Source organism: Agelaius phoeniceus, chromosome Z (assembly GCF_051311805.1).
Source record: "Agelaius phoeniceus isolate bAgePho1 chromosome Z, bAgePho1.hap1, whole genome shotgun sequence".
In the NCBI taxonomy this organism is placed as follows: Eukaryota; Metazoa; Chordata; class Aves; order Passeriformes; family Icteridae; genus Agelaius; species Agelaius phoeniceus.
The window spans coordinates 59,946,053-59,971,720 of NC_135303.1; the positions used below are offsets into that span (position 1 = coordinate 59,946,053).

Here is a 25,668-nt window from a genome sequence, read left to right on the forward strand (position 1 = left end):
ATCAGTCTAATAAATAATTTATTGGGTGAAAATAAAACAGGACCGTAAATATGTTCCTCCTAACTATTTTTATTTTACTGCATTACATTCTTTCCTTGATTTTTCCCTTCCTGCAATTAGATAAAACAAGGAGTTGAAAATAATTCTAAGTCTGGGAATCAATCCTTAAGCCATTGCAAGCAACAGGAGGTTTCTTTCTCCAAATTCATTGGGCGATAGTTAAAGGGTGTCTTTCATTATATGTTTGGATATTCTTGATATTGGAAGAATTGAAACGTGTGCCTAAGAATAAGCATTTGGTCACATGTTTTACTCTAATAGGGTGTGTTTGTGGAATGGTGTTGATTTCTCTCTTTCTTGTCTAGCCTGTAGGGAGCTAAAAGATTTTTTTCTTTTACTTTTGACACCAGTAGAATGGGCTAGAAACTATAAAAACTGCTTTCTCTGTGGTCATGTAATGTGCTCCATGTGCTGTTGAAAGTGTGCTAACTGATTCTTCCAGTCCTGAACATACTGTACCTAATCAGTGTGTTTATATTCTGTGTAACCAAGGCACGTTAGGTGCGTTAGCATTCTTGGCTACTTTGGAGTAGAAACTGGCAACAACCTTTCCTTGGGCAGCTGGTTACAAGGCACTGCCTCCCCCTTTCCCCCCAGCTCACATTTGGTTTTAAGGGTAGATAAGGGCTGGCACAGCTTCTATGCCCTTTTCACCACCCTGCACAATACAGTGCTGTGCTAGCAATTGCTGAGAGCCTGCCTAAAGGTTTGTCTTACACAGTGATTGAAGAATGTGTACTTGTTGGTGTTGCAGTGTGATTGCTTTTGTTATGTGACCACCTCCTGTGAGGAGGTAACCTGCTTAGTGGATAAGGGAAAGGCTATGGATGTAGGCTACCTGGACTTTACTGAAGCCTTTGGTACTGTCTCCCACAGCATTCTCCTGGAGAAGCTGGCAACCCATGGCTTTTCCAGCTGCCCTCTCTGCTGGTTAAAACTACTGGCTTGATGTCCAGGCTCAGACAGTGGTGGTAAATGGAATTACATCCAGCTGGTGGCTGATCACAAGAGATGTTTCCCAGAGCTCAGTCAATTTTTAAGGTTTTTATTGGTGATCTGGATGAGAGGATTGAGTATACCCTCAGTAAGTTTGCAGGCAACACCAAGTGGGGCAGGAGTTTTGATCGGCTTGAAGGTAGGAAGGTTCTGCAGAGGGATCTGGACAGGCTGGATTGGTGGGCAAGGCAGGGGTATGAGGCTCAACGTGCCATACCAGGTCCTGCACTTGGGTCACAACAGCTCCATTGAGTGCTACAGGCTGGTGCAGAATGGCTGGAAAGAGGCCCAATGGAAAAGGGCCTGGAGATGCTGGTCAACAACAGCTGAACATGAGCCAGTGTGTGTCTGGGAGGCCAAGAAGGCTCCTGGCATCCTGGCCTGTACCAACAATAGTGTGGCCAGCAAGACCAGGGCAGGGATTGTCCTCCTCTACTCAGCAGTGGTGAGGCCACACCTCAAATCCTGTGCTTGGTTCTGGGCCCCTCACTGCAGGACAGATGTTGAGATGCTGGAGGGTGTCCACAGAAGAGCAGTGGAGCTGGGGAAAGGTCTGGAGCACAAGCCCTGTGAGAAGTGGTTGAGGGAGGTGGGGTTGTTCAGTCTGGAGAAAAGGAGGATCAGGGGAGTGCAAGGGAGGCTGAAAGTAGGATGTAGCTAAGTAGGGGTCATTCTACTCTCCCAGGTAACAATTGGGCAAGAGGAAAAGGCCTTAAGCTGCACTAAGGAAGGTTTAGATAAGGTATTAGGAAAAATTTCTTCATGGGAAGGGTGGTCAGACGTTGGAGAGGAGTGCCCAGGGGAGTAGCTGAATCATCATGCCTGGACACATTCAAAAGATGGGTAGACATGGACCAGTGGTGGACCTGGCACAGTCAGGCTAACAGCTATGACCCTAAGTATCTTTTCCAACCTAAATGATTCTATGATTCTAGTGCTTGTAGTTATGTGATGCCATATTTGAAATTTATATATTGTAGAAGGTAAAAAGCAAACTTCAATGATCAGGCAAAATAAAATGTGCATTTAGGAGTATATTGATGAGCAGTTGGATATGTGTTTTATTGATTAAAACCCCATATTAGATAATAGCAAGCTCTACACAAGTTAACTGCAATGGAATGCTTTTTCAAGTTAAGTCTTCGCTGGCGTAGCAAGTGGGAATTGGGATCATTGTCTTCACGTCTTCTTTGCTGGGCATCCTGCCATGCAGTGCTAGGTACAGTTTTGACCATTCCTTCTCTAAGTGTAATTTGTATTTGAATCAGTTTTGTACTGTCAGTATTTGTAATATTGTCACCACTGATACTCTGAATTTTATTTTCCTCAAATAGATCAAGTATGTAATTTGCTGCAGGTTCCTGTTGTGGTTATGTGGTCACGTGTGTTGTGTTATTCTTCACATTTTTACAGTTCCAAAAGACCTTTTCTCCTCGCACGTGAGCAAGAAACTTGAAGTCCTCCTTCAGTGAACTGGAAATTCCATTTTTTTACGTTCCTTCTTCGTTCTCCAGTAGTGACTGGAAAACCATATCAACCTGTTGCAAGGTACAATTTACAACTATTTATTGCTATTTCCTCCTTTCAGTAAAGCTGGTCTGTTTTATTTGTCATCAGTGAAGCAGGAGGAAGTTGCAAGTGTTGCAAGTGCATTGTTTATTTTCACTGCTGTCTAGATGTGCTTGTGTTTTGTATTTTGAAATATGAAATTTTTAAGTAAGAGTAAGCTCACAATAGTTGCTTCAGAGTGTCACAGCTATGATCTGCATCATAATAAAAAAAACTAAGTTACTTGGAAATTTTTTGTGATGCTGTGCATTTGCATAGTCATAGGATACTTCTGTCTAGTAAAGCAGGTGCTGGATGATGGCCATTTTATTAACTGTGCTCATTTTTATTGCTGTTTTAGCTCAAGATTCATGTATTTTGTGATTGCGTGCCACCTGGCCCACCTCCTGCTTGGTACCCTCTGTTTTTTTATGTGGTGCTTGTAACTGCAGTATTTTAAATTCTATAGATAGTGATGTACCTTTTAAAATGTCTCTTTAAGATCAGACAACAGACCCTGGAGCTGAGACACAGGAGCTGAAAGATTCATTCAGTGTTGTATAAGAAATGTGTGACTGCAGATCAAGACCCAGTGTTGGTAAGATGATTTTTATTCTCTTCTAAAGGAGACCATTTCACTGTGAATCATGAAACTCATCCTATGAAAAAAAACAAAACTATCAGGCTTCTGGAATCAGGTTCCACTTGGCACCTTTTATCTTTGTGCAAACTTAGAATTTGGCAGTATTTTGGCACGGGAAAATATAAATTGAAAAGTCTATCTCTATGTCCTTTTGTGGAGCTTTTAGTTTATGACCACAATTATATTATGCATTATGAACACAAATACAAAGATCCTTTGATTGCACAAATACTTAAAATCAATATCCTTCCACAATAGAAATCTTGGTGCAATTTGCATTAGTTGACAGTTATTAAGCCTTGTTAACAGCTTCAGAAACTTAGTTTACTGTGCCATTGAACTGGAGAAAACTGCTGCCATTTAAGATTACAGCTTGGTGAACAGTGCAGTTTAATGAGATGTTGCCTTCAGCACCAAAGCTGACTAAAAATGCTACAACTGTTATGGCAGTTTGCCACTTTTTGGGCTGTGGTTGCACAACTGTTGATAAGGCCTTGTGATAATATCGGATCACTGAACGGATCTGAATTAAAAATAGCTTTGCAAGAACAAAAGAAACCAGTGTGAAGGGCAGCTGTCTTTCAACTGGCTCTTTAGCTGGGGCAATTTGCAGGTTCTACCTGCATTTGTGGGGCTGTGCGGCGGGGGAGTGTAAATGGCAGGCGACAGGCCTAAGAGGAGTGGAATTGATAAACTGAGACCTGATAGTTTCTCTTGCTCTTGAGAAGATGACTGAGTGTGTGAAATTGCTGTTGGTGTTCATTTGATCTAGTCAAGAGAGAGGAACTTGTTGCTTGGTTTTAACAGTTTGGTGTTGCCTTGTCCCCGGCCTAAATCTCACTTTCTATGCCCACTGGCGGTTTTTCCTCTTGTTGCTGCTACTTTGTAGCAAAATTAGCTACTTTTACTACTCTGTAGCAAAGCCCATGGTCAGATTAGTGCATGCCAAGGGAGTGAATGGACTGGATTCTCCTTGCCCTGTGTGAAGAGATTCCCATTCTTTGCTATCTGGGAAAGTAATTTGCTTTCTTTCTCCTGGTGAGTTTGTTTTCACAAGAAGTTCTTGGCCTGAGTACCAGTGTGAATCAGCTAAATGGCAGAGGATACATCCATGTGGCTAGATGATGGCTTAACTACAGGGGAGCTACAGGCCAATCATGTGCCTAGCAAAATTAGGACATAGATCCTCCTGGAAATGTGCTCTGGTGCATAGTAAATAAAGATATGTTTGGTGCCAGCCAACATGGCTTCTGTAAGGGCAAACTGTGCCTGAAAAATTTGATGGTTTTCTATAACAGGGTTATAGAGTTGGTAGTTAGGAGCAGCTGACACCACCTACCTGGACTTACACAAAACATTGACACTGTTCCTTGTCTCTAAACTGAAGAGACATGGGTTTGGCAGGTGGACAGCTTGTTGGATAAGGAATTGGCTGGATGATCACACTCAAAGAGTTGGGGTCAATAGCTCAATGTCCAAGTGGAGGGCAGTGGTGAGTGGTGTCCTCAGGGGCTGGTATTGTGAGCAGAGATATTTAACAGCTTTGTTGGTGACAGGGACCATGGGATGGAGTGCACCCTCAGCAGATGTGCTGAAAACACCAAACTGTGCGGTGTCAATGTGCGGGAGGGCAGGGATGGCATCCAGTGGACTGTGACAGGCTTGAGAGTCTTATGTGGATCTCATGTAGGTCCTGCATGAAGGTTGTGTCAATTCCAAGCACAGATACAGGTTGGGAGAAGAATGGATAAAGAGCAGCCATGTGTAGAAGACTTGGGGTTGCTGGTTGATGAGAGGCTGGACATGGCTGGGCAATGTGCACGTGCAGCCTGGAGACCCAGCCACATCCTGGGCTGCATCCAAAGCAGCGTGGGCAGCAGGGCAGTGGAGGGGGTACTGCCCCTCTGCTCTGCTCTGGTGAGACTCCAGCTGCAGGGCTGCATCCAGCTCTTTGTCCCAGCACAGGAAGGAAATGGACCTGTTGGAGAGAGTCGTGAGGAGGGCCATGAAGATGATGTGGAACAGCTGGAACAACTCTCCTGTGAAGACAGGCTGAGCAAGCTGGGGATGTTCAGCCTGAAAAAGAGAAGGTTCTGGGGAGACCTTAGACCAGCCTTCCAATACCTAAAGGGGGTAGGAGTGTTGGTGAGGGACTCTTGACGAGGTCATTTAGTGATACGACAATGGGGAATGGCTTTAAACTGAAGAGGATAGGTTTAGATTAGATATTACAAATAAATTCTGTACTTTGAGGGTGATGAGACTCGGGAACAGGTTGTTCAGAGAAATAGTGGAAAATTTTTGTCCCTGAAAGTGTTCAAGGCCAGCTTGGATGGGGCATTGAGAAACCTAGTCTGGTGAAGGTGTACCTGGTCTGCCTGTGGCTAGTGGGGCTATAGCTAGATAATGTTTAAGAATGCTTTCGATTCAAACCATTCTACGATTCTGTGATTAATTGTTGGCGGGGTGTGCCCGTCACTCTCCAGGTCTCAGTGTAGCTATTCCCAACAGCAGCAGCTGGGGGAGCAGGGACATACCAGCAGCAGCAGCCTGATGGTAGTCCCAGGTCTGTACTGAGGCTGGCAGCCTGTGCTGGCCTCTGGTCTGTGTCAGCAGCTCTTGCTGACTGGCATGTGTAGAAAAGTTTCCCAGTGCTAGAATGGCATTGCCATTTAGTTATGGAAAATCTTGTGAAGTCTCCTGCCATTAGCCACTGGTCCATGAGAGCCAGTAAATGTTTACTCTTGGATTCATTACAAACTGTTGTTTCTTCCCCAAATCTTTTTTTTTTTTTTTCAGTTCATGAAGAGGCATAACTGAATGAGATAGCAGATCTCAAACTGTGGTTTTCTCCTTACTAATGGCAGTAACAGGGCCACGGGCTATATGTCAAATGACCTTTAGTTGGTTTTCTGAAGATTTCTGCTGATCTCTTAGTGATTTGGAGGGAAGTTTGTAATCTACTGGCTTACAAAATTTGGGAAATGTGGGCTTTTTGTTTGTCTTTTTCTTACCCAAGTGAACTCAGTTGCTGGTAAAACATTTTAAACACTTGTGAGCCAGAAAATTTGGAAGAAGCCAGTTTTTTATTTGGGTAGTGTAAAAATCCACTGCAGCTACCAGTTCTGTCTATCTCCAATTAGAAGATAATTGAAAATATTTATTTTGGGTCAAAAGAACAGTCTTGATGGCTATGTACCTTCTCTAACCCAATATGTAAAACTGCATTATTAAAAGGGAGTTGAGAAATTTGTGGGGCTCCTATTAGAGCTATACTGAAAATCTTCAAAGTATGATTGAGCTAAATGGTAAAATTCTGGGATATCCTGGTTACTGCTAAGATAATTTTCTGGTGTCTGCAGATGCTCTCCCTTTTTATACCTAATTTAAGTCTTGGTCTTAATGTGTTGTAAGAGCTTTTTGACAGGAGTAATGCAGTGGCCATCGAGGTCATGGCCATGTTGAGTCTGGCAGGGAGCACTACACAGGATCAAAACTATCTCAGACAAGAACACTGAACTTCATTTTCATTAGTGCTGTCTGAGTTAAGTTTTTTCGATCACTGTATTACTTAGTTACTTTAGTGTCAAAATTGACATTCAAAGCTCTGTCAAGGGATGAGTCAGCTGTGTTGTAATCCTTTGTCTTTGGTGTCTCTCTTCCTCTAGGGTTTTACAAATTTGAGAAGACTTGTTACTGATTTGTCTGAACAGACAAATATTTCTGTATGCATAATTCTGGCAAAACACTGCTAAGAAAATATATAGTCCTATTCAGCCTTTTCTCCCTAGTATGTTGACTGACCATATTGGGAGTGATTTATCTGAGGATGGAGGGGTGAAAATTGCCTTCTAGGCTGTAAGAAAGGTTGCCATGCAGTGTAGTCTTTTGGAGTATGAGTCAAGGTACAGACAGTACTTTTACTGTCTTCATTGTGCAATGCATTATCAGCAGATCCACACCTGCGGGTGCTGATTGGGATCTCTGTATTTCTTTGTGATATGTTTAATGTGAGATTCTTCACTGAGGAGAGGGGATGGTCTGGTGTGGAGATTGCCTCTTACTCAGCTGACCCAGCTCCTGGTCACCAGGCTGCAGAGAGATTCAGTGGTGTTTCTATGGTTAAACAAGTTGCCTGCAAAGAAGGCTCATGTGTCTTATCTTGCATGAAGGAGTGCACCCTATGACAAAATTGCGTTCATGGCTTCTGCCAAAACTCATGTCTTTGCTTGAGTTTGAGTGATGTGGAAGTCAGTGTGGTATCTGTATAAGGTATGAGACAGTCATACATGTCTGCATGAAGGCCGGCACACAGAGAAGCCTTTGAGGGACTGGTACTTTAGCTCTTTTCATCTCACTCAACTTTGAGGAAAAGAAACTTTCACATTCCAAGTTGTAATGGAAGCTCCTGAGAGGGAAGAGATTTCCACCAAGTTTAGTCACTTTGTTCAACATGAAAACAAAGGAAGTATTGTGAAGAGCTTTCTGGCTAGAAAACAGTAAATCTTCTCATGGGAGTCCACAGTTTCTGGTTTTGTTTTTAGTACAAACATGATGATGTAACAAAGTCATCTTGTTAAATAATGATACTTGTATGTTTAATGTTATCAGTTTTTGTTTACACTACAAACTTTTTTGCCAGCTATTCATAGATTGCTGTAGTAGGACTCTTAAATACAGCAATGGAAAGAGCATTATTGTGTATTTCTCAAGGGCAATAGAAATCTGAATTGGAAACTTACTTTGCTTAGAGGCTTTGCTGGTCTTTCCACTAGAAATAGTTTTTTCCACTGGGAATGTGGATGAGAAAGGGTCATAGTCTTTCTGATCACATTTCCTGTGATTGTTAGACTTCTGCAGAAATTTGTGGTGCTGCTAGCATATAAGCAGATGTGGTGCTTCTGAGACTACTTTAATCTTCAGGCCTGTCAGGGTGACGATTCTTAGTGCATGCAGAAGGCAGAGGTGGCATTCTTAAAGATGTGTCTGTTTTCTAGGCAGAAGAACACACAAAAGGTTACTATATGGGGTGCAAATAATGGAATCTAAGATATTAAAATTACCTAAAATTGAAGCACAAATACCTGTATAATTTTAACAGATCTTCTAATATTCTGATATTACTAGACAAAACAATGCAAAATTTTAGCGTTGATAATGAGAAGGAGGAGTTTGAGACCTCTTCAATAAAACAATCCATCCAATCAGAAGATGGTCTTAATTGACCATCTGAATACAAAATTTCTTGAGTAGTTTATAACCATAAATATTTAGGTTAAGATGGCTCACATACTGCTTTTCATTTTAAATATATTTCTTATTCAAAGTCTTATGCTTAAGTTTCTGAAGACAAAAAAAGATTCCAACAGTAGGAGGAGTGTCCTACTTGTTAGCCTGCAAAGCTTTTAATTAAGTCTTGGAGTATTGTAAACTGTCATCTCTGTGCAGTCCCAAGCTCTCTGTCGGGAGTTATGTAGAACACGGGCAACTAATTTTGACCTGTCCATGGAGAAATATTTTAATTGTCTGCATCTGAAAGAGCAGATTCAGTACTGTGGTGTTCTCATGCAAAATAGCCGAGAAACATATGAATGTCTAGCAGAACTAGGTGTTTTGTATGGTTGCCCCAGGCCTATGTTTAGTGTTTGCAAGGTTGCTTCTCTTTCTCTAGGTTTCTGTCCTGCCAGAGAACATACTGGGTTTTGTTGTGTGTTGGTGTCTATCTAGGTGAGACTTTTGTTGTGTTTTTCATACACTTATGTCGGAGTCTGAAGTATTACTACTAACAGGCAGACCCCATCTAGGATTGTCTGTGTTATTTGACTGCCTCTCTATAGCAGAGTAGCAAAACTAGAAGCTTTGAGCAGCAGATGAATACTTTGAGTCATCTACAGCACATACAGGCTGCAATGAGGGCAATGTTTCCTTCATTTTTTCCTTCTTACCTCAACAGACCAGGCTGTTATTATTGTTATAACTATGTGAGCAGAGGCCTTCCTGTTGTGCTGTTATTAACAAAAGTGAACATGCAAAGCTTCGGGATAAAAGAGGAAATGTATTTGAAACTACTCGTCAGAGTTACTGGTTCCCAGCTTGAGATCATTGCATTCTGCTAAGAGCTGAACTGATCAATTCACTTCCTCTTTTCAGTTGCAACCCAGTAAGTCACTAAATTATATTGCTTTGCTGATTAGTATTCTGACTTTTCTTTACAGGCTTGTTTCTAAAGGGGAATCTGTGACTTGCGCTTATCTGACTCCTAATTTTAATAGATACTCTGCTTGCTATGGAAGGCTGATAGTATTGTGAGACAAATGTACAATGCAACACCAAGAAAGGAGATTGCTATCTCTGTGTTTCAGCAATGTACATTAGCAGTATTTTCCTACTATATAAATAATTAAAAGTGTAGTTTAAAATGGAAAAAAGAGCCATTATATGTTCAATCTCTGGGAGCTCCAGCATCTAGATTTAGCTGTATTTCTTTGGGATCTGAAGTCTGTCATACTGAAGCCCTAACAGAATGTGTGTTGTGTGTTACTGACTTCTGAGTTTGTAAGTATTTTCCTAATTTTGGTTTGAACCTACCCAGCTTCTTGTTTTTTATGCTTTATGTCACAGAAGTGACAGAAGTTCTACATGATGGAGGATTGACATATCAAACTGATCGTCTGAGAACAGTACCCTCTTTACCATAGTTTCTCTAGAGGAAATGTTGTATAAGGATTCTGATAGTAATTGAGTTCTGAGGAACTCTTCTTTGAACTTGCACAAGAAAGATTGCTGTAGTTTAAGTGCACTTGTGATCAAAATGTAACTTTGGTGCGGCCCCAAAGCAGTTGTGCATCATAGGAAAATCCTACCTCATATTTTTTGGTGCTTGAATTTATTTACCTGTGATGTAAAAATGATAATTTTTAAACAGATGTGTGACCATATGTGGAGGTCAATTATTAACTAGTAAGCAGCCATGAACATATGCACAATTACTAAGTGCAGCTACCCTCATCACTTGTCTTGACTCCTTATACTTTGTGCACATACGCTGTGCAAACTATCTGTAATTCAAAATTGCCCTTTGCATCTTACCACTGGTGCCAAAAAGATTTTTGCTTTTTATACATTTTCCATATATTCATAGCTCTGTAGACTACTATTACAAAGTTATATAGGTCCTTAACTAACTGTAGTCTAGGTAGTACTGTCCTACCCTTTCACTTAGATTTTAGAACAATAAGCTAATTTTCTTGGAATCTTTAATCTTGCCTCTGTAGTGAACCAAGGAGATTATTATTATTTTCTCCATGTATTATAGACATAATACATGTGTGGTTAGCAGCTGGGGGAGGTGGAGGGGGCTTAAGTAGGGGCAGAACCAAAAGTGTGGTTAATTAATTAACTTAATTAACTATTCCTCTAATTGGATTATTTCTGTTAAGTATGCTAATTTTTTCAAACTTATGAAATTGTCAGGGTCCTGTATTATGTGTGCATTTCACCATATTTGCTCTATGAAGGACCTTCATTTAAGGTAAATGCATTTTATCATCTTAATATTGCTTGGCTTGTAATTTTAGCCATCACCACTTGGATCACTTGGTTCCAATGGTGATATTCCATGGTTCCACTTCACTTGGTATGAAGTGATAATCTGCGTCAACAGAAGTTTGAATCCTGATGAAGACCCTTTTGTGTGATCCTACTGTTGGTGTTCCCTTTGTTAGTTTGCTGTTCAGGCTTATTCTCATCCCCTCTCTGTCCCTCTGAGAAGTGTAGGAGCTGAAGTGGTGCGATCTGAATCTAGGTGTTCCTTGGACAAACAAGGGGAACCCTGCTAGGTGTAGGTGTGTACCCTGATACAGAGGTTGCAATGGATCTTCTAGCTGGTCATGGCTTTTGCATACTTGCTTGCATTTCTGTTATGTGGGCAAGGACCCCCTCTGGCCCTCACTATCATTTACCCGATGGCAGTGTTGCCAGTGCCCTAAATCAGCCTTGTGCACAGTGGTGTGGGCAGGTGTGCCCCAGGCACAGCTGGCAGAAGGCAGGCATCATTGTAGTGTAGATGCAGGTGACTGATGGTGAGGAGCTTGGTGTCTGGAGACATGTAACGTGGTACCATAGAGAACTGATGCACATCCATAGTCTATGCCTGGTTTTGGTCTATCTTAAACTTAAAAAAGAATTGTGAAAGTCACCTATGATTGAAGGACTGTCTGATCTCTTTGGTTGTGATGTGACACTGTAAAAACCAGTGTGGCTTTGTATGTTTCATTCTTCTCACATCAGGTTGTATTTGAGTAATTAGAAGTTCTCTTTGAACAAAAAAATTACTCTGAAACAAATATATTTTTTATTAAATTATGACAGTGTGAATTGTGGGACAACCCCCCCCCCCCCCCCATCTGTACTAATTGGGATTGGTAGCTAATTTGCTTCACTTAATTTTTAAAAATAATAGCATATATTGCCAAATCATAATCCAGTTTAGATTGTACATTTGCCTTTTGAAAGGAAGATGCTCTTGTTTGGTTTTGTTAGTTTTTTTCCCCTCACCCTGATAGAGGCTAAAAAATGGAGTCATTTATTTCAGAAATATAAGCCACAGTAATTCGGATAAGACATCTTTTAAACTTTTTCCATGCATGGCATTATTGCAGCTCTTACTGGAGCTGAATTTTACCTGTTTATAACTGCATCCCTATGCCAGGCTGATTCTGTGGTCAGAAGGATCTTGGAAGTCACAGGGATACAGCAGTGTCAAGCTGCTTATATTTTTTTCCAAAACTCAGGGGGATTTTCTTGTGGTTGTTTTGGGTTCAAGGAAGAGCTTAAATCTAAAATAATCATATTCACTTAATTTTCATCTGAAATTATCTGGTCTATTCAAATGTTGTTCACACACATGTATTATCGAACTTTGAGTTGAATTTATGTAGTTAGCAAATACGATCTGAAATTTCCTCAGCCTTGATGTTCAGTATATTTCTGACTTAATGTGGTGTAACAGGATAACAAAATACTATGGCCAGTATGAAAGCACACAAGTACATAGTTTGTTTAGTATGGTTAAACTGGAGGTTAAAATGCAAGTGGCAATTTTAGATGAAGTTAGATATATAATATCAGACTGTGTTAGGAAGTAAATTACAAGTTTTTTGCTTGGCTTTGAATTGTTGGTTTTTTTGGGGGGGTTTGGTTTTTTTTTTTGGCTGTGAGGTTTTTTGTTCTATTTTGTTTAGGGGATTTTTGGTTTTTTATTTGGTTGGTTTGTTTGTTTGGGGGCTTTTTGGTGGGTTGTTTTTTGGGGTATTTTTTGATTGGTTGGTTTGTTGGTTTGTTTTTTTTTTTCTTGTCACAGCATTACATTAATAGAAGAATGTAGTTTACCTGCAAATAAATGGTGGTATGGATGAAAAGTGTGGCTCATAAATGTTGAGTTAAAAAACAAAAGATGCTTAATGATATTTTTGTTGGCTGCTATTGAACAAATCTTTGATTCTTTCATAGATCTTCAAAGCAGAAAGAGTTTATCTTAAAACTTGAGGTGTAATTACAGGGATTTAACTTGTTTGTCAAAAAGTAAACATTTTCCTCAGTGTTCTCAACACTCTAATATTGTGCTAAAGCATCACAAATGACATGAAATCTGCTAGAAATATGTATTTTTATGAAGTACTTTGACAGAGTAAGCAACTAAGTTTAGTAAAAAATTATGCTTAGTTTTTGTATTTGCAATAATCTCTAGGGATCCTATTGACAAATGTCTGGCTGGGATTTAGTAATTGCTTGGATTTAAACTTTGTTTTAGTAGCAGCCACATTAAATGCTTGGATGTTTGCTTGCAGTGCTCTTAATATTGATTATCCTTTTATGCAGAGTGCATTTGACACAGTGGGGATTATTGCAATTAAAAGCAGCAAAAGTTTGGCTGAAAAGGTTGGAAGCAAAAAGAGTTTGACTTAGATGTTTTGGCGAATTAAAATGTACAGCAGATGTGATAAAGGAAGGTGGATGTTCAGGGTCTTTCTGTGGGACCTCAGAAATTGACTCTGTGAATTTGTTACTTTCACCATCAGCTGTAAGTGATATTTAGAATGGGTTTTGCAAACTCTGAGAAATACTGTGCAATATGAATTAACAAAGTGAAAATGATAGTATGTCTTTAATATACTAAAGGCTGGGATTCGCAGGAGCACCCTGAAACTTGGAAGGATGAGGAATAAAATCTTCAGTGGTTTTCTTAAAGCTTTTATGAGGTTTGCTGGACACAGTGTCTTCACCATTAAAATTGAATGTAAATTTTCAAACACAATTTTTACACAGCACAAAATTAATCTTCGCATTTTGTTGAAGAATCCTGGGAATTGTATGTATGAAATAATTTCAATTATATTGTGTTCTGCTGAATTAACACCAAAAATCCTTGTGATGTCATCTTTAAAAATCAGTCTACAATGGCAAAATGTATCCCTACATATCTGGGTTTCACTGGGAAGAGGAATTCTCATTCCTGCTCAGTCAGAATTGGATTTATTTGGGTGTGGCCCATGAAACATGGTTCTGCAGTTCCTGTACCTCCTATTGACAAGAAATTTTTTCTTTTCATCTAGCAATGCAACTTAAGAATGCCAGTAATTAACAGAAATTTTGGCTAATTAAAGTCTTACAAAAATGCAATGGAAAGTAGTTTGTATGTTTAGTTGATATGATAAAGAGACTTGAAAGTCAGGAGTCAGTCAGATCTAACACTGTTGCAGTGCCACACAATAAAATTCTAATTTATTTGAATAAGTTAAGATAAATTTCTCTTAATGAAAATTCACAAGTTTCCAACATCAACTATGCATTAAAGAGGCTGTTACTCACTGATTCATTATTCATATTATGCCATAATTTAAAAAATACAGTATTAGATTTGCTTTGAAATGTTTAGTATTTCAAATATTGTAAGAACATATATGTAAGAATGTGCCGTTATTATGCATTACTACTATTATTATTTTATAGTGTCCTATTGCTTTTGATACTATTCTTCAGCAAAAATGTGTCTTTTTTTAATTGTAAATTATGTGGGAACAAATTCCTTCCCCATTTCACAGTTTTGATGTCATGTTCAGTTGAGAATATTTTTCATTTTACCACTGCATGTTAGCCACAAATTGTATTTTATAAGCTTTATCTCTGTGCATGTATACATGTCCAGTATATGTATGTGTGCCATCAGTCTAGTGGAAGGTGTTTCTGACCTTCACAGGGAGTTAGAAATAGCTGAACATAAAGGCCTCTTCCAACCCAAACAATTCTATGATCATCATAATATAGCTAAATGGTGTAGTAGGTAACGTGTTATGTAGACAAAATACGTAATATACGTGTATACAAATTGTGTCCATGTGTATAAAAGCATTCTTTAGCTTATCCATGAAGGGCTTTTCTGAACTCAAGAAAGATTTCCATTTCATGTATTTTCTTTCATTACAATATGCCTGCCTAATGGCATAAAAATGTGCTTTTACAGAGATGAAAAGCATATGCTGTTTTCAAAAGTCTACTCTGAACAGTGGTATTTTTAAATTCCTGTTTGTTTCTAGTAAAATTGAGGAAATTGACCACAAGTTTGTGGGTACTTACAGAATAGCTTTTTCCGTCTTGAATGATATTATGGAGGTGGGGGGAATGGCTGTTAAGCAGGTAATTTCAAGCAACAATTCACTGGAAAATGTGTGAATTAGGGTGACTTTCCTCTCACCCCAGTTTTATTTAGATCCTGTAAGAACTCTAACGTATCTTGCATGATTCTGTAGTATTAATGTATAAACTTTACAGGTTGTTTGGCCTATAAGTGTCTGTGCTTCAACTACATGAACAATTCTGTCTTTTGCTACTTGTCCCACTGCTACAAGGAAATCTAGATGTCTTTGGTAAGAAGCATAGTCCTTCCTTGAAGTTGTAACTCAAGAAAGCTTCTTGGAAGCAAGTTAAAATACCTAATGCACTTTTTGTGCAACTCAGATATTGAAATTGGAAATTACTCTTTCAGTTGCACTGTTGAAGCATTAATAGAGCTTTGCTGTGCAGGCATGAAACCAATAAGCACTCCCTTTTCACATTTCCTTAGTTATCAAGAGAGGTGGGCAAAGCTGTACTCCAGATCTTTGCAAGCACTGATGGTTAAGCCTGACCACCAAAATAGAAAAAATACTCTTGACTGTCATGCTGCTTCAAGAAGCATGCTCAGGTCCTAGAGCAATTGTAATAAGTGCAGTTAAAACTTCCCCATTAAGTGCACTTGAAATAACCCATTTTCATATGGGATTGTAAGAAACTGGGCTGTTTTTGCGAGTTTTTAAAATACGTCCCTCTCTGTGGTTATTGCTGGCCTCTCATAAAATGTTGTCCAGATAGTCCTGTCTGGCGCTACAGCATATTGCAGATACAGCCTCTGGGGCCTTCTCTTTTTTCAAATATATAATTTCTTAAATCCAGGACTCTGTTTTGAGTCTGTGCTAAACACAGCTTCAAAAACTACTATTTCAAGACAAAATAGTTTTTAAAAAGTTTCATGCAAAATAGCACTAACTTTCTTTTTCAGGGAATTTCCTTAAATACCATTCAGAGACAAAGTGCCTGTTGTTGGGTTGTGCACTACTGATAACTCATGCATGTCATTTGACAATAAAAAGTTTTAGCAATGGAAAGTCTTAGAGGGGAGAGAGAATATCAGGCTGAGGATGATGGGTGAAAAGCCTTTCATTTTCTAGTCTGTTGCAGAACCACACTTTTCTCACCTGGCTTTTCTGCACTGCATAAAGATGCACCACTAACTCACTTGCCTGTACTTTATCTACCAAGGCAATTTTTCTAGAGTGGTCAACTTACCTCTCCTACTTCTTCTGTTTATCTTTGTTTTTTTCCTTATTCTCCTGAGATTTGGATAATATACTTGTTTGGGGTGACATTTACAGAGATTTATGTAGCCTGGCTCCTGTGTGAGATATGAAATACTTTGGACTTTCACTATTTATGCCCTAAAATGGGGATAAGAGAGGCATCTTATATATGAGAATAAATACTGTTTTTATTTAAGTAAATGTAAATATATAATAAAAGTATCTTTTACAAATAATAATGAGGGCTGAATTTTTTCATACTAAGAGACACTGGACTTGTACTACTATATTGTGTTCTTAATAAGTAATGCAGCAAAATTAAGTGTGCATTTATTAACAAAGTGGTATGCTATTGTTTCCTTAGGATTAGTTTTGCTATTCCTATTCTATGAGATTATTTCTGAAGCTACTGCAATAGAGGTGGGGGTTTTGTGACACAAGTACTTTCACTTTTTTTTAATTAAAACAAACAAACAAAAAAAACCAGGACCAGATTTTGCCAGCAATCAAGTTTCAAAGCAATTTCACTAAGGCCATAGTAATGCAGGAAGTAAGGGAAACACATTTCTTCAGAAACAACTTGCTTCTCTTATTTTTGAGCCATTTCTTGTGATACGGAAAGTTGTTCCCAGTGGAAATAATGGTGCATGGTGCCAAGTGATATCAGGAAGCTATATTGAGAGAAGTTTGCAGTGACAAAGTTACAGTACAAGAAGGTAGTGGTGAAACTTTCTCATGTAGGAGCACACATACTGCAGCATACTGTCAAAATAGCATTGATTTAATGAGCTGCAAAGGCAGCTTTTGGACTTGTATCTCAAATTTAGCACTGATAAAATGGTGTGTTCTGCAAAAAGCCTACTTGGAATGTATTTATGGAATGTCTTCATGTTCAAAAATATTAATACATTTCTTTTGACACAGGGTGTTGGCGGGGGAGGAAAATCATGCTGGTTTTTTCCCTTATTATTAAATATGTATAATCCCAGTAAGAATTATATAACAAGCTGCAAAAGGGGAAAAACAAATGTGTTTCAAGTTATCCTAAGAGCATTAGTATAGTTAATGGTGAAATGTGGAATCTTGCAGGACTGTAGGGCATTTGAAATCACAAAGATAGTCCAGATGTTAAAAATAATTTTTTTTACAAATTACGCTGAGGACACAAAGGAACAAACCTGATGAATGACATATTTGTAGCTAGAAATTGTCATCATGTCCAGGATGAAGCAATGTGAGAAAAATTCAGGCCTCTGTATGGTGTCTCATCTTCTGTGGGATAAGAAAAAAAGGCCTCAGGCTGTGCATGCTGATTGTGGTGCTTCATGTTTATACCTTGCAAAGATGGTGTGAGACTTGAGGTCTGTGTAAAAAAACAATAGGTGGACTCCTTCTCTGCTTCAATAAGGCATACACAGATTAGTTCTGCTAGTGTAGGATGAATATAAGAGTGAGAGAGTGCAAAGCTGTTTCAGTCATAGAAATACTTTCATATAAAATACTTTGTTTGTATACAAATAGCAACTTCTGTCAGTGCAGAAGTAGGAGGAAAATTATTTCCCTATCCAGACTGCTATGAATACATCCAGTGCAAGATATGTAGAAAAATGATCAGAGGTCTGACAGGCTGAGAGAGTTGGAATTGTTCAGCCTGAAGAAGGCTCCAGGAAGACCTTATTGCATCTTTCAGTACCTAAAAGGGGCCTACAAGAAAGCTGGCAATGGACTTTTGACAAGGCCATGTAGTGACAAGGGCAAGGCTAATGGCTTTAAACTGGGAGAAGATGGATTAGCTATTAGGAAGAAATTCTTTACTATGTGGTGATGGGACACTGGAACTAGTTGCCCACAGAAGGTCAGGTTGGATGGGGCTCTGAGCAACCTGGCCTAGTGAGAGGTGCTATGCCAGTGGAGTTGGAACAACATGATCTTTAAGGCCTCTTCCAGCCCAAGCCATTCTATGATCCTATAAACTGCTATATTAAAATTCACAAATTAATGCTTTTTGCTGGAATTGTGGCCATGAGATGTAAATAGTGATAGCCTGTGTTTACGTCTCAGTTAGGCTTCTATGCAACTTGGAAGAAAAACCTTTGCATAAAATATTTGCTGTTTTGTTTATTCTGTGATCTCTTTCTCGTGATATAATTGATAGAGGAAAAGAAAGGGTGCATGAGCAGTAGGTGCCCATTGTAAAGGCTCTCTGTTATAAAAATAAAAAAATGTATTGCAGAGGTAACTTCACTCACTCAAACCTTTTCTGCTTTATTGTGATTGGGCTTCTCATCTACATGAGGCTAATTTTAGACCCTGGTAACAGAGGTTGGAAAGAAATTGAAACTTATGCCTTTGTCCAATTTGCAAGAACAGTGTAACACAGAACTCTTGCCAAGTGGAGGTTCACATCTTGCTCCTTTGACTGTGTCCCTTAGTTCAGATGTTCCTTTTGTAACCATCAAATTATCCAAACAGAATATGCAAATGTAACTTTTTGCTATAGATCAGTGTACACCTAGACTTCCAGATGTGTCTGTTTTGCTTGGAAAAACACCATTTGGAGGATCATCACAAATGTGAACAGTAATTTAATCTTACTTGCCTGACTGGGTTTTAAAATATGCTTTACCTGCATTTCTACTAAAGATCAATGTATTTGAAATAACCATTCAGGAAGATGTTTCCCAATATTGACAGCATGTATTGCAGTAAAAGCAGTGTTTAATATCTTGCTGAATTTTTCAATATGTGTTGTTGTTTCTTTTTTAGCCAAAGCTATGCATAAATGTAATACCTCAGATTGATCCATCTGAAAATATTGCTGTACTTGATATATTCCTCACAGAGATGCATTAAAATATGCCTGTGGGTTTTTTGCCTTTTACTTTTTTCCTTAATTAAAGAAAGGAAAAAAAATTGTTTTCTTTGCTCTCTTTCTTACAATCAGCTCTTTATTGACTTTTTAAATGTATTTTTTGTTGTTCTTCTATTATTTCTAGAGTCCTATATTGTTGTTATTAGATTTCCAAAGTCCATACCTCTCTGATGTATTCTCATGGCTGCAGATCTTCGCTGCACAGACTCCTTCTTCTGCACGCTGCTCTCTCTCAGGTCAGGGCTCCTCCAAGGCTCTCCCTGACTGGCTTACCCACCCCCTTTTATCCCGGTCATCTTCATCAGTTACAGCTGCAGCCCAATTAAGGACATCGCAGCTGCAGCCCATTGAGGGCAACCAGGACCTCTGGGGCAAAGCCTCTATACACATATTCAAATACATTTCCTCCACTATATTTTTTCCCCTTCCCCTCAGTACCCTTTTGACCATTCAAATTTAATGGCACTGACGGCCTGTTTTAGCAGACCAAAGCAGAAATCATTTCCTATGCATGTGTTTCCGATTAATGGGTATGTTCCTTCTACTTTGGTTCTCTTGCTCTTCATCCACTACAGCTTCCCATTCCTCCTTTCTTCCCAGTTCAGTTGTGCACAGTGTCTTGTTGGGTGTCTCCCTTCCTTTCTTGCCTTTTTTGCTCTTTATTTTTACTTTGGTTCCCATCCCAACTTGCTCCCTGTGCTCATTTGCACCCTTCCTGTCTGTTTTATGCACAAAAGTCTTCAAAGTGAAAGAAAGGATGCTTTTTAGCTAGATTTAGTTTTCTTCTTGCTCTGAGGACATAAACAAAGTGCAAAGGAAATGGACAAAGTGAGAGACAGAGAGAGACTTCAGAAGCCTTGGCTGATTTCTGAGCAAAGAAAGGTACACATCCTCACAGAGATGCATGTCATGCAGGTATGAAATGCCCCTGGAGATTCCTCTTCTGTGCTGCCAGCCTCATACGTGTCAGTTCTTGGGAGCTATGTTTGTTATGCAGAGTTCCTGTGCTACCTGTAACTCAATGGTATGGAAGGAGATGCCTCCAAACCCAAGTTTGTGACCTGCTGGGCCCACTGATGCAAGAGGTTTTTCAGAGGCTGGTGTACAAAAACAGGCGCCTACTATAAATTTCTGCCAACGTTTTTTGGTAGAACAAGAGATCACGGATTAGTTATAAAATTATTTTTTTCTAATTAGTTATGTTAATTAGAAAACCACATCATTGCTATGATTTGGAGAAATTCCTGACAGAAGCATCTACCAAAAAAAATTGCTTGATCACTGCCTTACTGCTATGAGGGGAGATGGATTTGCCATCCACTGCTGTGTTAAGTGTGTATATCTTCTTTCTGTCATAGCCTGCCTTCACCATCACCTAGCAACTCCTCCATTCTCTTGAAAAAAACTGCAAGCTCAGACCTGTATCTCCAAACCAGTGCTTTTTACTGAAAACCTTTTGCTTTGAAGGGAGATGTGGATAATGTCGTTTTTTCAGCTTTCATACCAGACCAGTGTTAGTCACTGTATGTTAACAGCAGCTTTTAAAATGTGATTACACCTTCAGACCAGCCTTGTGAGGCATCTTATTGTCTAGCCTTCCTCTCTCACTTTTCCATGTGCACGCACTGACTCGCGTGCAGACACACAAGCACACCAGCCACAGCTGGTAAAACTCAGTAAAGGTTTTTAGCTGATCTAAACCTAAAGGTTTTCTTAAGCTAATGGCTACCTTTTACAAGCATCTGAGTAATGCTGTGCTCTGCAAGAAAATTGTTCATGCCACCATCACCATTTTTGTGACAACCTGCTACACCTATTTCTGCAGTGAAGGTGACCATCTGTCTGTCCCCTGGCCATCCTTGCTGCTAGAATGATGATGAAGGATAAGCAGGCAGGCTTGTCTGGCTGGCTCTTCTCTTGCAGTATTCTTGTCCTTTATTTGGCAATCCTTGGTTGCTAATGCTGGGCTACAGCTCAGTGCTCTTATAATGCTGCCATATTGCAAGCAAAACTGAAGACTGGTTTATTTCTATAAAGTAAAAGCATAGCCAGCGAGAATGAAATTTTAATGAATATCACTTTTCTCTTACATAGCTAATCATCAGGCTCCCTATTCCCAGGAACAAGACAGAAAACAGAAAGGTTCGGGGGCTACACACTGTTAACAACAACTCGTCAAAGGCAATTTTCTATAAATGCATTTAAAATACGTGCTGTTGAATATACCAATCTTTGTCATCTCAGACTAAAAACCCCCAATCCAGTAGCCAGTAAAATTGTAGGCTGAAAAAGGTATTTGATTAATTTAATCAGATGTTCCAGCAGATTAATGCTGGATAAGGAATAATAAAATAGGCTACTGCATTGTACACCTTAAATTGTAAGAACACTCTGCTCCTGGGATAATGTGTGGCTGAATTCTTGGGGTTTTTCCACTTTAGTCTATGGAATCTTTATAATATTCATAGCCATGTTTCATCTTGTCAGAATCTTGTTTTTTTTCTAGTTAATAATTCATAAAACAGTATACATTGAGCAAAAACTGTGATTAGTTGTGTGGGTTTTTTCTTTCTAAATGCTGAAAGCTGTATTTTTACCTTCTGAAAACTATGGTGTGGGCTGTTAACTGACTTAGAGATAATACTGGATGCCTTTTCTAACCTACTTATAATGATGCTAGCAACCCAGTTATAATGATGCAGTGTGTGGTGGAGATATTGTTTCAAAGGGCTTTTGTGTGAAGGAAGGAGATTCTTATTTAAGCCTCTCAAGCATTCAGAGACATTTTAATTTGTGGGAAAATTCACACTCATTTTCATGGAAGAGTTCACAGGTTCTGGTGTCAGGTTGTGTATGGGTCTTCTACAAAGCTACCACCCACTGCTTACTCTTGTTCCTGGTGGTAAACTGTCTTCTTTTTGTTTTAAGTCACGTGTACAAGGACACTTTTAAATTGAAAGGGCAAATTTATGTGCAGATGTGTTCTTTACTTACAGTGGTAGCATAAGATTTTGAATTTTCCTATAATATTTCCAGCTAGGATATTTAAATCCAGCTAATCCTTTGCAAAGAAGTTCAAGGGGAGGGAGACTGTGATGGTGCTTCTATATTGTTTGTTAACTTGCATTTTTTTAATACAAAAATGTTCAAGGTGGTGCAACTATATGTGTAGTATAAACAATTTCAGAAGAATAATAGTGTTTCAGAACTGGCAAAAACATCTAGTAATGACTTCATCTTAGTTTCTTGCTGCCAAAACTGTTCAGGGACAGGTTTTTCAATTTGGTTTGGCAAGTGAAAGACTATTGGAGACAATTTGTTATTGTCATTTGTCTGGAAATAACTACTTTTAAAGGTTTATTTGAAAACATTTTTATTGCCATTTAAAAAATCTGTGACTGTGTCCATGCCTTAAAACAGTTGTATGTGTTTCTTACCATGATATATCTCATGTTACTTGATGTCAGTAGAGTAGATATGTGTGTTGATGTGGTTTGGATTTGTATATTCCAGTGCAGATATGCTCGTAATTCAGCTGAGTGCCAAAGCATACTGTTGGGAAGAAAAGTAGTCACTTGCCCATTCTGATCTGTTCATTCAAGGCATGGCTTGGAGAACAATGATGCCTTTTACTGGTCTTAAAAATCTGAGAGCCAGACGCAGTTAAGGGATATGGGGTTTTTACCTCGGTATTTTAATAAGGATCCTTATTGGTGCACCACTTCACCAAGGTGGGATGCGCCGCAATGTGCACACACAACAGATCACGTGTACAATTTATAGACCATACAAATTAGCATATCTAACAAGGACACCCCAGTGGGAGGCCTGGATGAATGGCGTGATATTTCCTTGTGCATGGAATTTCACCCGGGATGGGCCAAATCTGGTTTACAGGATATGTTCCAGAGAGGACATTGGTTTTCCAAGAGAGTGTAGGGTTTTCTGGCCTAAAGGCCTCCTACTATGAGGCCTTTAGGATGTTTGATCTCCTGGCCTAACAGAGTATAGGACTATGCTAAGTTATCATACTTAAGGAATTACAAATATGCATGCTAGGAGTACTGAGGATACATGAAATTTATGTGAAAGGTACACAAAAGCAAAGGCAAAAAGATAATCTTGGCATGAACAGAAATATATGGTTCCTTATAAGGGCAGTAGTAACCTTTACATTTAAGCAGCCACATTCCAGTCAGAGAATGGAATAACTTTATGAAAATTGTCACAGTTCTTTTGGTTCCCACATTGCAGTTCCATTCTAGGGCTGCAAAATATCTGTCCTGGTTTGATGACAGGAGCTCTGACAAATATCAGTATTTCCTTGCACGCTGAGCAGTTATTTACTGAATTGGTTTCAGAAATTCATGTTATTGTATTAATCATGTTTTTTGAGGTTTTTTTTTGTCCTATGTAGCTTCTGAAATGTTTTTTTTCTCCCTTGAAGCTTTCTCTGTGGTTTAAAAAGAAATATGTTAAGAGATGATCTTTAAACCAAGAAGACTCCAGCTTTTGTACTTTATAGGGCATGTCATAAAATGGGATAATACTTTCCTTTTCTATAGCTTTTTGAGTGATTTGGGAAATGTATCTGAGGAACTTCTGCTCTATAGGAAACTGGGAGCTCTTAATTTAGTCAAAGGAATTCTAGTGAAATAGGATTTGTTCTCTGTCGAGGCTGGTACAAGACAGTTTTTTCAAATCCTTTTCAAGAGTAAAGTAAGCTTTCTATTAAATGCTAACCAAAATTAAGTTGTAGCTGTCCAAGGGAAGCGTCTAGTAATTGCAGTTTTAGCTTTCCTGAAGAAAGAGTATGTGGGGGGGTTAATTGGTTACAATAGATATTCTTACTCAGTAGAGTAACTTAGAGTATCTTTCATCTTGAATTTATACACAACTTTTGCATTTGGTGCTTACATCATTCTTATGACGTGACCTTATTTTTCACACAAGCTAGGCACCTGAAAAACAAGTTGCTGTATGAATATACATTTGGGAGCCTAATCTTACCCATGCATTTCCATTTTCTCTGAAGCTAATGTTGAACTCGGTTTGGGCGCTGTTGCCTGGCCCCTCGAGCACTGCTGCTAATGCTTCTTTCCATCTGTCTCTCAGTCTTGTTTCCTGGTATTATCATTAGTGGACTGGTGACTCTGAGGTTATGCGAAATTATGTGAGTGATTGAAACAGCTGAGGCAATTGGTCTTTCCTCCATCATGAATCAAGGGTCTAACAGTATTCATTACCTTCGTCATTCCCTCCCAAGTTTCTTTTTGATTTTAGGGGTGACCATAACAAAGCTGTTCTAAGGGATTCCATTATGGTTGCTATTCTTTGGTAGGTTACTTTTTTTGTTAGTTCAGTTGAGTTGCCCTGGGGCAGGAGTAGCACTGGTGCATAATAATGATGCTACCCAATGCATGCTTGGAAGGCAGGACTGCAGTAGCATCAGCCTGGACCAGCTGAAATTGTTGCAGATATCCAGTCTGAGTGATACCTAGTGATTCGATGGAAACCAGGAAGAGCCATGGCAGTAACCAGATCTTTTCCTTCCTTCAAAACATTATCAACTACTTTTTAAAAAGTAGACTAATCTATTAAAAAAATCTCAGATATTACCTGTCACATCCTCCAGGGTAATCTCTTCCAGTCTTCAACTGTCTGTTTGCAGCTGTATGGAATGGCCCTCAACTGGAGACAAAAAGGGGATTTTAAAATACTTGAATTTCTTATATAATCTTACTGCTGAACAGTTTAACTTAGCTAGCATCCATTAACAGCTATATGTGCAAAATTTATACTCAGAGGACCTGGGGAAGAAAGCACAGAGAACTTGAAGATCATAATAATCCACTCATGCATTGAGTTCAGTGCTTCCATGACATATCCTTCTGCAAACTTTGTTGTGAATAATTACATGCTAATATGAAAATAGCCTAAATAATTCCCAGTAGTGTATCATTTATGAGTTACCTGTGTAGAACTGATGCACAAATTATACCATCTGTTTTAGTGCATGCAAATTATTTAACCACAGTTTTTTGTGTTGTCCACCCAAAACTCTCAATGTTCTTTAAAGGAAAGTATTCTTATTACCATTTTTTATTCTTGCCTCTGTTGTAAAGTTATGTTTGCAGAGCAGTTTTGAGTATGGTTGACCTCCTTTTGAGATGGAAAAAAGTGGATGAGTAAAAAGATAAATGTTTCAAACTAGAGCAATACAGCTATTGTGAAGTTCTTGTTATTACAAATGCATTTCTTATCAAAGTAACTTGTCCTGTGCTTTTGTGCTTTTTATCTTGCATGTTCAATCTATTCTTTTTATACTTAATCTTTTCCAAGTCCATTTGACCTATTTTTCTTTTCTCAAATGACTATTTCTGGAGTTTCAGATTACTGAAGCTTCTGGGTTGGCCAAATTACTTTTATATGTATTCCCCACCCAGCAAGGTGGGATTGTTTGCATCTCTGTTTTGTATCATTCCTTTAGAAATGGGTGATCTCCTTTTTGCCATACATGAGATTTCATTCCCCATGAATCTTACCTGCTGCTTATTTGAGTGAAGCAGCTTGTCGTGCTTTCCTTTCAAGAAATCATGACCACAGTGTTGCATGATCCCTGTCACTCTATTTTGCACGTACCATCAAAGACAAAT

General features: G+C 38.9%; 1 protein-coding gene across 3 annotated transcripts in view; it reads left to right on the forward strand.

Annotated features, from left to right (window-relative positions):
* The window catches only part of PIP5K1B (phosphatidylinositol-4-phosphate 5-kinase type 1 beta), a 96,872-nt gene that overhangs the window by 1,594 nt on the left and 69,610 nt on the right, over positions 1-25,668 (forward strand). For all 3 annotated transcript variants that reach the window (XM_054651795.2, XM_054651791.2, XM_077171040.1), the window contains exons 2-3: positions 2,470-2,604; positions 3,107-3,202. The gene's annotated coding sequence lies outside the window, so the exon portion shown is untranslated. The remainder of the gene's footprint in view (positions 1-2,469; positions 2,605-3,106; positions 3,203-25,668) is intronic.